The sequence below is a fragment of the Tenrec ecaudatus genome, chromosome X (genome assembly GCF_050624435.1).
Source record: "Tenrec ecaudatus isolate mTenEca1 chromosome X, mTenEca1.hap1, whole genome shotgun sequence".
Lineage (NCBI taxonomy): Eukaryota > Metazoa > Chordata > Mammalia > Afrosoricida > Tenrecidae > Tenrec > Tenrec ecaudatus.
The window spans coordinates 154,648,472-154,661,460 of NC_134548.1; the positions used below are offsets into that span (position 1 = coordinate 154,648,472).

At 43.2% G+C, this 12,989-nt stretch overlaps 1 pseudogene; it reads right to left on the reverse strand.

Annotated features, from left to right (window-relative positions):
* Nucleotides 1–9,834: 9,834 nt before the first annotated feature.
* On the reverse strand, nt 9,835–10,528 carry LOC142433805 (cyclin-I pseudogene; annotated as a pseudogene).
* Between the last annotated feature and the right edge of the window lie 2,461 nt (nt 10,529–12,989).

The window sequence follows — 12,989 nt, forward strand, 5'->3', positions numbered from 1 at the left end:
TTCAGGATGTCAGAGACAGAAAAACAAGCACCACCACTACCACCACTGTTAAAAAAAACTCCAGGCAGAGTAGAATAATACATGTGCTTCTCCTGAACCGAAGTGGTAACTTTGATATTTCTATGCTGTGTTTTGTATCTTGAGCAGCTCTGGTGGTGCAGTGGGTAAAGCACTGGGCTGGGAACCAAGAGGCAAGCTGTTCAAAGCCACCACTCGGCAGGAGATTTCCTTAGAAATTCTCTACCAAAATATGCAAGAAGTCAAACTCTGGCCATGCAAGTGAGGTTTTCATTCACCGTGTCTAGAGTTCTCTTTACAACTACAACCAAATGGTAGAAGAAGGGTCAAGTTATCCCCTCAAGAAACTAAACTCTAGGCGGAATGGATCTAAAGTTTGAGTTATTTACAAGCCTGAGAAACCAGACCAGTTTGAATTTCGAAGTGCTGCAAGCTAGCTAACACACTTAACTCTTTACTGTGCACCTGAAAAGTACAACAAAGCACTGATCCTCCAGCCTGCGCAGGAGAAATTCTGGTTTTGCCCAGTCAGTTCTGCCCCATTACTCACACTGGACAGTTTGGCAAAGACCCTGTGGTTCTAAAGTACATGGGACGGGTCTAGGCTCGTTTGTACCATGAGGTATTCCTGGGAAGAAGTGACAGGATCACTCAGGATCACCGCTATCCATCCCAAAGGAATGAACTCATTGTTCCTTCTCACAACACATGCAGATAGTAAGTCTGGCTCAGGTGACCTCGGGAACCACGGTGTAATGACAACAAGGCCCACAATCTTCTCATTCCATCTGCCATGAACTGTTTGAAGCTCCGTTATATTTCTTACACAGTGGGGCTGGGGCAGGCTCTCTATTCCTATTGAGTTCAGAAAGCCATTTTAATAACCTCAAAGAAATCGAGGGCTAATGTAGGTAAGGAAAGTAAAGAAGTGAGTTCAAGTAGTAATTAGAATGTAGGCTCAAAACCAGGACCCTTTAGAGGGTGAAATGGGGAGCTCTTAATAACTACACAGCGACATCGCTCTATGGGAACAAGCAGCCACTATGAGTAATATCACTTATGGTGGCAGCAGAGAGCTAACGCTCTGCCCATTGCAAGGCAAACAGTAACATGCAATAAACGTTTGTTGAATGAATAAACGAATACAGTGGATTTGGGTTCATTTATTTCTCCATGGTCTTTTACGCATTGGTCACTGAGGTAGATATGCCATTATTAAGGATTTAATAAATGGAGGTAATGGTGTTCTAATCAACAAGTCCAACTAATGGCTTTGTTTCAGCTCATATTGTCTATGATCATTTGATGTTACCTGATCTTATTGACGTAGATTTCCATAATATTGTATTATCCAGTCTCTTTCCCTCCTCTCTCATTGCCGTACTCTTCCCCTCATCCTAAAAACTGGTAGTCACCAGGATTCTATCCATGCTTCCTATTGCTTTCTTCCCATGTGATCTCCCCAAGTGGTTGCATCTAGTGCTCTGCATTAATCACACATTTATCTTCAAATGTTTACCTCCTTCCAGACCATCAATTTAGCATTGACTGATTCCCCTTGCCTTAGAGTGGAAACAGAACTCCATATCCTAAACCAACAATTCTTCTGATATCCTTCTATTAAGGAGACTTGATTGTTTGACCCAATTGTCCCTGCATTTGTACAACTCTCCTGCTAATTGCCTTAGCCCACCATCATTGTCACATTACCTGCCACCAATGATCTGTTAGTTTGTCCAACTGCAGGTGGCTTTACGTCTTGCTATGAAGCTGGTATTTCAAATACCATTTAGTGGACACATTTCATCAAGTACCCATGTTGGACAGATTGTAGCGGAGCTTCCAGACTAAGACAGGTTACAAAGAAATACTGGGCAATTTCCCTCCGAAATCTTGCCATCAAAACTTGGATCACTGAGTCTTCTCCAAGACTGTGGCACGTCATCCTTTGGGAGGAGATGCTAGAGAAAGGTAGCTCTTTGGGAAGGTGGAGGGCCAATGGGAAGAGAAAACTCTTAATATGATGCATTGTCACAATGGCCACAAAGGGATAACAATTCACAAAGATGGAGCAAGTCATGCACCAGTGCACTTCATTTAACATACACAAGGTAACTGTGTGGTGGAGCCAACTCAAAAGCTCACCTAAACCACTTTCTTCCTTTTTTTTCTTTTAAAAATCATTTTATTGGGGGCTCATACAATTCTTATCATAATCTATACATTCATCCATTGTGTCAAGCACATTTGTATATTTGTTGCCATTGTCATTTTCAAAATATTTTCTTTCTCCTTCAGCCCTTTGTATCAGTTTCTCATTTTTCCCCAATCCCTCCCCCACCCTGCCTCTCTGATGAACCCTTGATAATTTATAAATTATTTTTATTTTTTCACTTCGTGATTCACATGGTCATGTTAACTCCTGAGTGTACCATTGCTGGGAGGCAGACGCACTGCGAACCTGATGCCCTGGCCTTCAGACTAAAGGCTACCCCTTCCTGAAACCTCAGGGTCCTAGGAGAGAGCCAGCTACATCAGGTAGAGGCAGCCATCCTCAAAACTTTTTCTTTCTACTTGAGCCGTTGGTATCAGCTCCTCATTTTTCCCCTCCCTCCCTGCCCTATTCCCTCATGAAACCTTGATAATTTATAAATTATTATTATTTTGTCATGTATTACACTGTCCCCCAGGGAGGAGGTTATATGTAGATCTTTATGATCAGTTCCCTTTTTCCACCCCACCTTCCCCTTTCTCTCCTGGTATTGCTACTCTCATTATTGGTCCTGAGGGGTTTATCTGTCTGGATGTAACCCTGTCTTTCCAGTTCTTATCTGTCCCAGTGTACATCCTCTGGTCTAGCCAGATTTGTAAGGTAGAACTGAGATCATGATAGTGGGTGTGGGGTGGAAGAAGTATTAAAGAACTAGAGGAAAGTTGTATGTTTCATCATTGCTACACTGCACTCTGACTGAATCATCTCCTCTCCATGACCCTTCTGTAAGGAGATGGCCAGTTGCCTACAGATGGGCTTTGGGTCCCCACTCTGCATTCCTCCTCATTCACATGATATGATTTTTTGTTCCTTGATGCTTGATATCTGATCCCATCAACACCTCATGATCACAAAGGCTGCTGTACTTCTTCCGTTTGCCCTTTGTTACTTCTGAGCTAGATGGCCACTTGTTTATCTTCAAGCCTTTAAGACCCCAGACACCACATCTTTTGATAGCCTGGCACCATCAGCTTTCTTCACATTTGCTTATGCACCTTTGTCTTCAGCGATTGTGTCGTGAAGGTGAACATCATGGAATGCCAGTTTAATAGAACAAAATGTGCTTGCATTGAGGAGTACTAGAGTAGAGATCCAATGTCCATCTGCTACGTTAATACTAAACGTATATATATATATATATACACACATATATATACATATATATAAGCACATAGATCTATTTCCCCATCATCATATATAAATATATTTACATATGTACATGCCTGTATTTAGACCTATAAAAATGTCCTTTTTTCCCTAGATTTTTCCTCTATTTCCTTTTACTTTCCTCTTGTCCCACTATCATGCTCAGCCTTCATAGGTGTTTCAGTAATTCCTCTATAAACCTCTTTTTTTTTCCAAACCACTTTCTAATGAGTGTTTCTGCTTTCCTCTCTAACCTCTTCACAAGTAAGGGTGATTCAGAGGCAATTGGGACTAGCAGAAAAAGTATGGGATCTTAGAAACTGAATGAAGAGGAGCAACTGAACTGCTGGAGCGGCCTTCTTGCTTTCTGAGACCCACTCCTTGCCATTCATCACGGATCTAATGTTTCACACACATATTGTCCAGAGTGGCTATTTAGACTGTTCATTGTGGACTTCTCACCAAAAAGAACCCCAAACTCACTGTCATCAAGTCCATGCTGGATCAGAGTGACCCCCAGTGGATTTCAGACACTGTAACTGTTTATGGGAGTAGAAAGTCCACTTTTTCTTCTGTGGAGCTACTGGTGGTTTCAAATTGCTGATCATGTGGATGGCAGCCCAACTTTTAACCACGACACCACAAGGGCTCCTCACATAGGAGTCATTTTTTAGCCACATAAAACCCAAACCAAATCCAATGCTGCCAAGTTGCTTCTGACTCACAGTGTCCTATAGAAAAGAAGAGGCCCGCCCCCACCGGGGTTTTCAAGGCTGTAATCATACTGGCACAGACAGCCATGCCTTTCTACTGCAGAGTGGATAGTGGGTTCAACCTACCAGCCAAGATGGGCCAACAAGACTCCATTTGACCTTCAGAGGTTATGAAACGGGAAGAGAGTACCTCAGTTGTTGCATGGTTGGCTGAAGTTGTTTCAGTTTAGAGGCCCAGGACAGCTTTCCTTTCCTTTTCTCACAAGTCCACAGAGCTTCAGAGAAATACTGACAGCAGAGTCTTCACGACAGGATGACGTAGCAGCTCCATTTGCTTCCTGTGCAGAGTCCTTGGTTTGAAACCGACTCTTTGGTTCCATGCCAAATGTGTTGGCAGCAGTGAGGCTGGTTTGGGACTAAGAAGGCAACGCAAACAACTGGACATCCTTTCTCAAGAGCAGTGCAAGTCATCCCATTACTTCTGCCGGAGTGACCCTTCTGGAGAGTCATATATTGCCAACAATTAGACTGAAAAGCCTTTAGAATTCCTTGACACTCATTGCCCCCGCAGACGGTAAATGTTCCTCTACATTCACTTAAAATACCCTTAGCCTTCTAATCAGGAAATGTCTGGAAGCTAAACCACAGGCACTGTTTCTAATTTTTCCTCCCCACCCTCCTTTCTCCTGACCTTATTAATATCATTCACGTCCCTCCCATGGACAGCTACATTCTTCCAAGGTTGCATTGTATTTTCATAGACAGTTCTAGCTCACCGTCACAGGTCCATCTGCCACCATGCTACCGATCACATGTCACCGGCACATGATGGTGAGCAAACTACCGGGGCCTGAAAGCAGCACTCCGAAACACAATTCCTTATTTTCAATAGACGCCGATTAACTGAGCTAAGTGACAGAGCCATCAACTGGAGGCGGTCATGTTTGAACGGGTATTTTCCTTGTTGGGTCTGGGAGTGGGGATCTAGTCATTATTTAGAAATCACATATGTGCTTGAGGTCTTTCTGATTCATAGAGGGACAATGGTACCAGTATAGAGCACTCAGTAACGATTGAGAGTTCACGTGCTTTTCTGCTTTGTCAATTCGACTTGTGTTCTTTTGGTAAAAATACACATATCCTATTTTTAAAAGGCTTCTTTGCAATTCAAATCGACACTGTATAAATCTATCAGAAGAAAAGGTTCACATTCAGTCTTAGTTTGTGCTATACTGTGGGGCCTTATTAAACAGATGAATATTCCATTTTTTGAGACTTTCTCACTTAAGTGAATCCTAATCCTTGAAACCCTTGAAAGGGATCTTTATAAACTTGTAACTTAATTGGAGAAGGTAGGGAATAACAGATCCCATATTGCATCTGAAGAAATACTGACATCTCAACTCACTACCAGGGTAAAGGTTGCAAACGCCATTTAATGCTATCAAAGGAAGTATGATTCATTCATCCTAAAAAAGTGATGCAAAGGAACTATTTGTAGATGAACATTCAAATGAAAACACAGTATGTCTCAGCCTGATTCAAAATTAATATCAGATTCTAAGCTGGCATGGGTTTACAAATGTTGTGCATGTGTATCCTCATATGCATCTACCTTATTTTTTAAGGATCATTTTATTGGGGGCTCATACAATTATCACAATCCATCCATCCATCCATGTGTCAAGCACATCTGTACATTTGTTGCCATCATCATTTTCAAAACATTTTCTTTCTACTTGAACCCTTGGTATCAGCTTCTCATTTTCCCCCCTCCCTACCCTACCCTCCCTCCCTCATGAGCCCTTCATAAACTTTTTTTTCATGTCTTATACCAACTGCTGTCCTCCTCTACTCACTTTTCTGTTGTTTTTCTCCTTCGGTGGGGTGTATATGTTATATGTAGATCATTGTGATCAGTTCCCCCCTTTCTCCCCACACCTTTCCTTTCCCCTCCTTATTGCTGGTCATGAGCGGCTTATACATCCTGGGTTCCCTGTGTTTCAAGCTCTTGTGTGTACCAGTATACGTGCTCTGATCCAGTTGGATTTGTAAGGTAGAACTGGCGTCATGATAGGAGGAAGGAGAAAGCATTAAAGAAGTAGAGGAAAGTTGTGTGTTTCATTGGTATTATACTGCACCCTGACTGGCTCCTCTCTTCCTTGTGACCCCTCTGTGAGGGGATGTCCAATTGTCTACAGATGGACTTTGGGCCTCCACTCTGCCCTCCTGCTCATTCACATGGTTATGATATTTTGTTTGGGGTCTTTGATGCCTGATACTTGATCCCATAGACACCTCATGATCACACAGGCTGGTGTGCTTCTTCCATGTAGGCTTTATTGCTTCTCAGCTAGATGGCCGCTCGTTTATCTTCAAGCCTTTCAGACCCTAGGAGCTATATCTTTTGGTAGCCGGGTACCATCAGCTTTTTTCAGCACATTTGTTTATGCACCTATTTTGCCTTCAGCAATCAGTCAGGGAAGGTGAACATCACAGAATGCTGGGTTATTAGAACAATGTTGTTGTTGTTTGAATTGAGGGAGGACTTGAGTGGAGGCCCAATGTCCATCTGCTGCCTTAATATACAACAAATGAATACATCCACCTTTATATAAAACCAAAACCAAATCTACTATCATCGAGTTACCTCTGGCTCACCGTGACCCTAGAGAAAGCTTCAGAGAAAGTAAGTTTTTAAGGGAGCACAGAGCCCTGGGAGTGGCTACTGGCTTAGTGGTCAGATGCTTACCTATCAGTGCCACCTGAGCTCTTTCAACTTTCTATCGATCCTCTCCACATGTGAATCATATCGAGAGATGGATAATAGGGGTACTGAAGATTCAGTGATAGATTTCTCACCTTCAAGCACGGAGTCCAGGTTCAATAACTGGCCAAAGCACTTCATTCACAACTACTATCCATCGCTCCGTGAAGCCTTGATTAGTGCTATGAAGCTAAGCAGGTTTCATTGGAGCTTCCAGAAGATATAGACAAGGAAACAAAGCCCCTTGATATACTCTGGAAAATTTGACACTGGAAACCTTATGGCTCACAACAGTAAGCGATACCCATATGCAGCATAGCTTAGCATTTTGTTCCACTGTGCATGTAGCTAGTCCCCAGGAGCTAGGGGTTAACTTGACAGCAGGTAACAGTCCACCATATATCAATAGCAAAAACCATCTTTGTATGATATACAGTGACTAAAACCACCACCAACAAAGATTCAGTGACTTTTGAGAAATAAATGCACAAGGAAATAACAGACACCAAGTTATTGTTATATACCCGTATCTGAGAAAACCTCACCCATTCTTGAACTTTAAAAAGTTGTCCTACTATTTTTGAAAGGAATTTTAGAGACCTTATAGGCTACACCTATATGAAGTCAGCTGAGATGCTGGGATGAGATGTGTTAAACACAGACACACATATACGGTCCAAAATGAAGCCACGTGTAAGAAATGTCCATTAGTTTTATAAAATTGAACAGAGTGAATGCTTTCAATAGGAATTTTCAGTTGGACCTGTGCTCTAAAGAGAGTGGTGAGAAATCTGTTAGGTCCTCCCATCTCAAGAGTCCTTGGCTAAGTGGCTGGAATTAAAATCAAACTCAAAAGACATCATTAAACGATGGATAAAGTCAGATAAATCCTGTAAATAAAAAGACCAACTGACTTTGAGAAGAGTGTCTCTCAAAAGTTTTGAGGAGGAGGTGATTCGCTGCAGACAGAGTCCATATGTGACTCTATGTCTAGGTCACCTTTGGGACAGACATAGCCATACTTAGCACATATGGGATGTCCAATTAAGGACCATTTAAATTAAGGATAAGTGTAAGAGAAAAATATCCTTAAAGAGCAACACTGTTTTTCAAATTGACTTTTTAAATGATTTAATTTACTTTCCAACCTTGTGGCTACAACTCTCCACGTTCATCTTGCAAGAGCCCAGCTGGTTGTTATTGCTGAAGATTCATTCTTAGTTTTCCTGCTCAACCATTGCCCAATCATAAAAAAATTAAAATGTCCTATGTTAGAGCAGCTGCAACAAAACCATTCCAAAAAGGAGTCTCAATTTGTGATGAAGGACTGTACTCCCATAAGTAGTTTGCAACTAGTATGCTTGCCAATTTCAATATTTTTAACAGCAACGGTTTTATTGCTACCACAGGCTTTTACCATCGATCGTGCCATGGTTGTGAGTGCAATACCTTCTCAGACTGCGCAGCGAGTCCAGGATCCAGAAGTCACTAAGAAAAATGTACAGACAGACTGGGGAAGAAGGAGAATATCTTTTATAGAGAAAATCCTAGCAACATAAATTTAGGTACTGAATTCAGTTATTACATGTAACAGATTCAAATCATAGAAGTGACCCAACCTCTAAACAGTCTTTTCTACTGATTATAAATGGGCGGGGTGGGGGTGGGGTGGGAATCCTGATCGGTTACAAAATCGAACCTCAATTGTTTACATACATGTTTCTTTGGTGAGCACCTGGATATATTAACTTTATCCCAAATAATTGTACGCAAATCTCAAAAAAAGCTTTCAACAAATCTAAATATGTCCTAACCACGTAACACTTTTAAGTTTCACTTTAAGATAAACAAAAATAAAAGCATCAATTTTATTTCTAGACTCTAGAAATTGAAATGAGATAAACACTAAAAATCAACCTGGTTATTATGTGAGTCTTTCTTTCACCACCTGATTCAAAGTTAAGTTTTCAGACTAATTTAGATGTGAATCACGGATTATTCATGACAGTCATACAAACATTTGTTCACTAAGTCACCAAAAAAATGGGGGAGGGTTTCCTGCTTAGTGGAGACCAAGGTATGTAGATCAACATGCATAAAATTCATTAAGTATTCAATGAAGAAGAAAGCAAAAGAGGCAAATTACATTAAGATGCTAGGTATAAGTTTTGCTAGTTATACGTTTTGGAACTTTAAAAAACATGAAACATGACTTGGTGACATGGGGCAAGTAATATATGTCAGCAGAGAAAACAGAACTGGAAAACAATATAATTTTTTTCTTAAATATTGGATCTTCTGAAATTTTTTTACGTTTTTTGGTCTTCTGAGTATTTAAATATTGAATAATTAGCCACACAGTAAACGAGGCTTTCCCCCCCTTCTGGATCATTTCAATTCAGCCTCTTAAGATATTAATCCCTTATATATCCTTTCCTGGTTTTGCATGTTCCCATTCCTAGAGTAACCTGCCTTAGGTTTGCACTAGAAGGTAAGAATTGTTGACACTCCATGACAGAAACAGACTGCAAATGCGGACAAGGGGAATGATGCGGTTCTTGCCTTGATTAATCAGTGCTACACACAGAACCCACATTTTCAGAAGCATTGTCTTCATTATGGAGCTGTTTAATCCCATCATAGAAGTCATCCACTTCCATTTCCTCTCCTTTGTGGTTAGCCAAGGTAGGTTTGCACCCACTGGCAGCTGGGAGAAGGCTGCTGTACCTCTGACTGGCACTTCTGGTTTGCTGTTGTCCTTGGAGAAATCTGGGCCCGGGACAGAGAACTGTATTCTGAGCACTCTTTGTCACAGGTTTCCAGGGAGTGCTTTAGGGGTCAGTAGACAAAAACAAAATTGAGAGGCAGGGGAGACTGCAGAGTAGAAAGGTGATGTGCCACCAGCTCCCAATAGTGGATCACCTGGGAGCTATCCATCTGTGCTTTCTGAAGAGGAAGCCAATCAGGAATGAGTTTCTCCAACCCCAAACTAAGCATGGCCAGAGCCAGTATGGATCCTTGGACTTGCAGAAGTTGGTTGCAGGCCATACTGTGGAGGAGTTGCTTGGTAAGGAATGCCAAATGCTGAGATGGGCTCAGTCTGGGAAAACTGTAGAGTAACCGAGGCCTTGCTGACACTGCGAGTGCATGGGAAATGTGGAGAACATCCAATGGTGTGGCTGTGTGAAGATCCCAATTCAGTTTATGCAGAATAATTGTGTCCATTCTCAGAATTTCAGATGAAGAACATTCACAGAAACTGTCTCTTGCCAAAACCTTCAGAACTGGAATTCTCTCATCTTCCTCAACAGGCTTGGCAGCTAAGAAAAAACAGCTGATTTCAATACAACTCAAATATTTGGGGTGGGCCTTTCCAGTTGCTAAAAGCCTGTCCAATAGACTGTGAGCCAGAGCAAATGCTTCCGGATAGAGGTTGAAATAGTACTTGAGCTTGGCCAGCCATTGGATCACTTCATCTCTCTGGGATGGAGACACATTCTGACTTGTAGGAATTTGGGGGATATTCACTTTCCATATCTGGGCTTGCCTCAAGAATGCCTTTTCCAATAGGAAAGACGATCTCTGGTTTTCCAAAGGTCCTGGAAGCTTCATGATATCCTTTGGATCTTCTGCCTGTCACCCAGTTTGATGTAGCTACCTTATCTTCTTCTTTCTCCCCCTCCTTCTCCTCTACTTCCTCTTCCTCCCCCTCCTTCTCTCCTCCTCCTCTTCCTCCCCAGCAGTGCTGTAGTACTCACAGGGGCTGACTGAAGAGGGAGGAGGAGGGGGACATGGGCACAGGGGCTCAGGCAGGATGCACAGATTGGGTCAGTTAGCGAATCAGTTCCCTGATGACCCAAACCTGTGGCCACTGCTGCTGCCCCTTGTGCCCAAGTGGGGAGGGGGCTCCCTCTGACCATAGGGTGGCAGGAGCTGGGGAGAGGAGACCAGCTCTGTCCATGCCCTGGGGGATGTGCCACCGAAGGGAGATGGTGGAAAGGGGTAGGGAAAAAGAGAAAAGAAAAAAAGAAGGGAAAGGGGGGGATAAGAAAAAGCAAAGCAGAGGCACTGCCACATCTGCTCCAATTTCAACTTTTTTATAAGTAATGCCATCGATGGGGCTCATAATAGAAAACAATCCAATGCACAGCACAGTATCTCTGGGTGGGATAGTGGCCTTTAGTCAATCCCTGACTTTCTCCTGTCCCAAACACCTTGATTGCTCCTCCAGGACTCTGTGCTCAAACCTCTCAAACTTCCCAAGGCGGAGTTAGAAAACAAAGGCTCTGTTCAAATATGTCCATCTCCCAGAGCTGCAGAGTCAATGTCGTCCTTTGGAAAAAATTCTTTTCGGGGGAGGGGCAGGAATATTTGAACAGAGCACACGGGAGCAGATGAAGGGGCAGGAGGAGAGAGTGGAGCACAGCCTGGCCCACCAGGCCGTGATGATGATGTTCCTGAGTAGAGCAGCCAGTCCACAGAGAGAACAACATGGCTGGCCCCACTATGAGACATGATGCCCCTCAGTGACTAAGGGCGATACAGGGGACAGCACCGGAGACACAGTGTGGGAATTGCACCTGACCTGATCCCACCACACCGAGGCAAATCACTGGGGGAGTGCAGCGGAACAGCAAGGGAATGGAGTGGCAAGGTCCCCAGGGAATGCTGAAAGTGGACTTCGGGGCCAGGGCGTGGTGCCCCAACAGACTGGACTGGAAAACGCTCCTAAGGGCCAGCAAACGATCCCTGAACTAACTACAAGCTTTTCTCTTGTGAACTGTTTTATTCTGTTCTTTGTCAGTGGTTTGTTTTTGTTGTTTTGTTGTCTGGTTGTATACTGTTGCTTTGTTTTCCTCTGTCTAGTTTTCGTGCATGTTAGTGACTCCACAGGTCTGTCTGAATAGGACAGGCTGGATGAACTATCTGGAGGAAAAACAACGGGACCGACAGTTCCAGGGGGACTTGGGGTGGGGGGGTAGGGGGGGGTAAGGAAGTGGTGTTAACAAACCCAGGGACAAGGGAAAAACATGGGACCCCAAATGGTAGAGAAGTGGGAGTGGCAGGCCTGGTGGGAAATGATCAAGGGTAAGGTTGCTTAGAGAAGAGGTATACTCTAGCCCAGGTGGCGATGAAGCATGGTAGTAGGGCAGGAGGAAAGTCAAGGGAGATGGAGGAAAGAGCTAGGAGTCAAAGGGCATTCATGGAGGTCTAGACAAAGACATGTACATGCAAATATATATAGGAGGATGGGGAAATAGATCTATGTGTCTATATTTATAGGTCAAGTATTAAGGTGGCAGAAGGACCTTGGGCCTCTACTCAAACACTCCCTCAATGCATGAATACCTTCTTTTATTAAATTGGAACTCTATGATGCTCACTCTCCTGACACAACGGCTGGAGCCAAAGTGTGTGAACAAGTAAATGTGGTGAAGAAAGCTGATGGTGCCCGGCTATCAAAAGAGATAGTGACTGGGGTCTTAAAGGCTTGAAGATAAACAAGCGGCCATCTAGCTCAGAAGCAACAAAGTCCACATGGAAGAACACACCAGCCTGAGTGAGCGAGTGGTCCCAAAGGGATCAGTTACCAGGCATCAAAGAACAAAAAATCATATCATTGACTGCACACCTCCATGATAGGATCGCTGAAGACAAATGGGTGCATAAGCAAATGTGGTGAAGAAAGCTGATGGTGCCCGGCTATCAAAAGAGATAGTGTCTGGGGTCTTAAAGGCTTGAAGGTGAACAAGCGGCCATCTAGCTCAGAAGCAAAAAAGCCCACATGGAAGAAGCACACCGGCCAGTGCGATCACGAGGTGCCCAAGGGACCAGGTATAAGGCATCATGCAAAAAAAAAGATATAAGTGTGTGTATGTATGTGTATATATGTGTATATGTATATATGTATGTATATATATATCATATTAAATGAAGGGGGAAGTGCAGAGTGGAGACCCAAGGCCCAAGTGTCGGCCAATGGAGATCCCCTCATAGAGGGGTTTAGGAGAGGAGATGGGTTAATTAGGGTGTGAGGTAGTATCGATGAAGAACACAGCTTTCCCCCGGATCC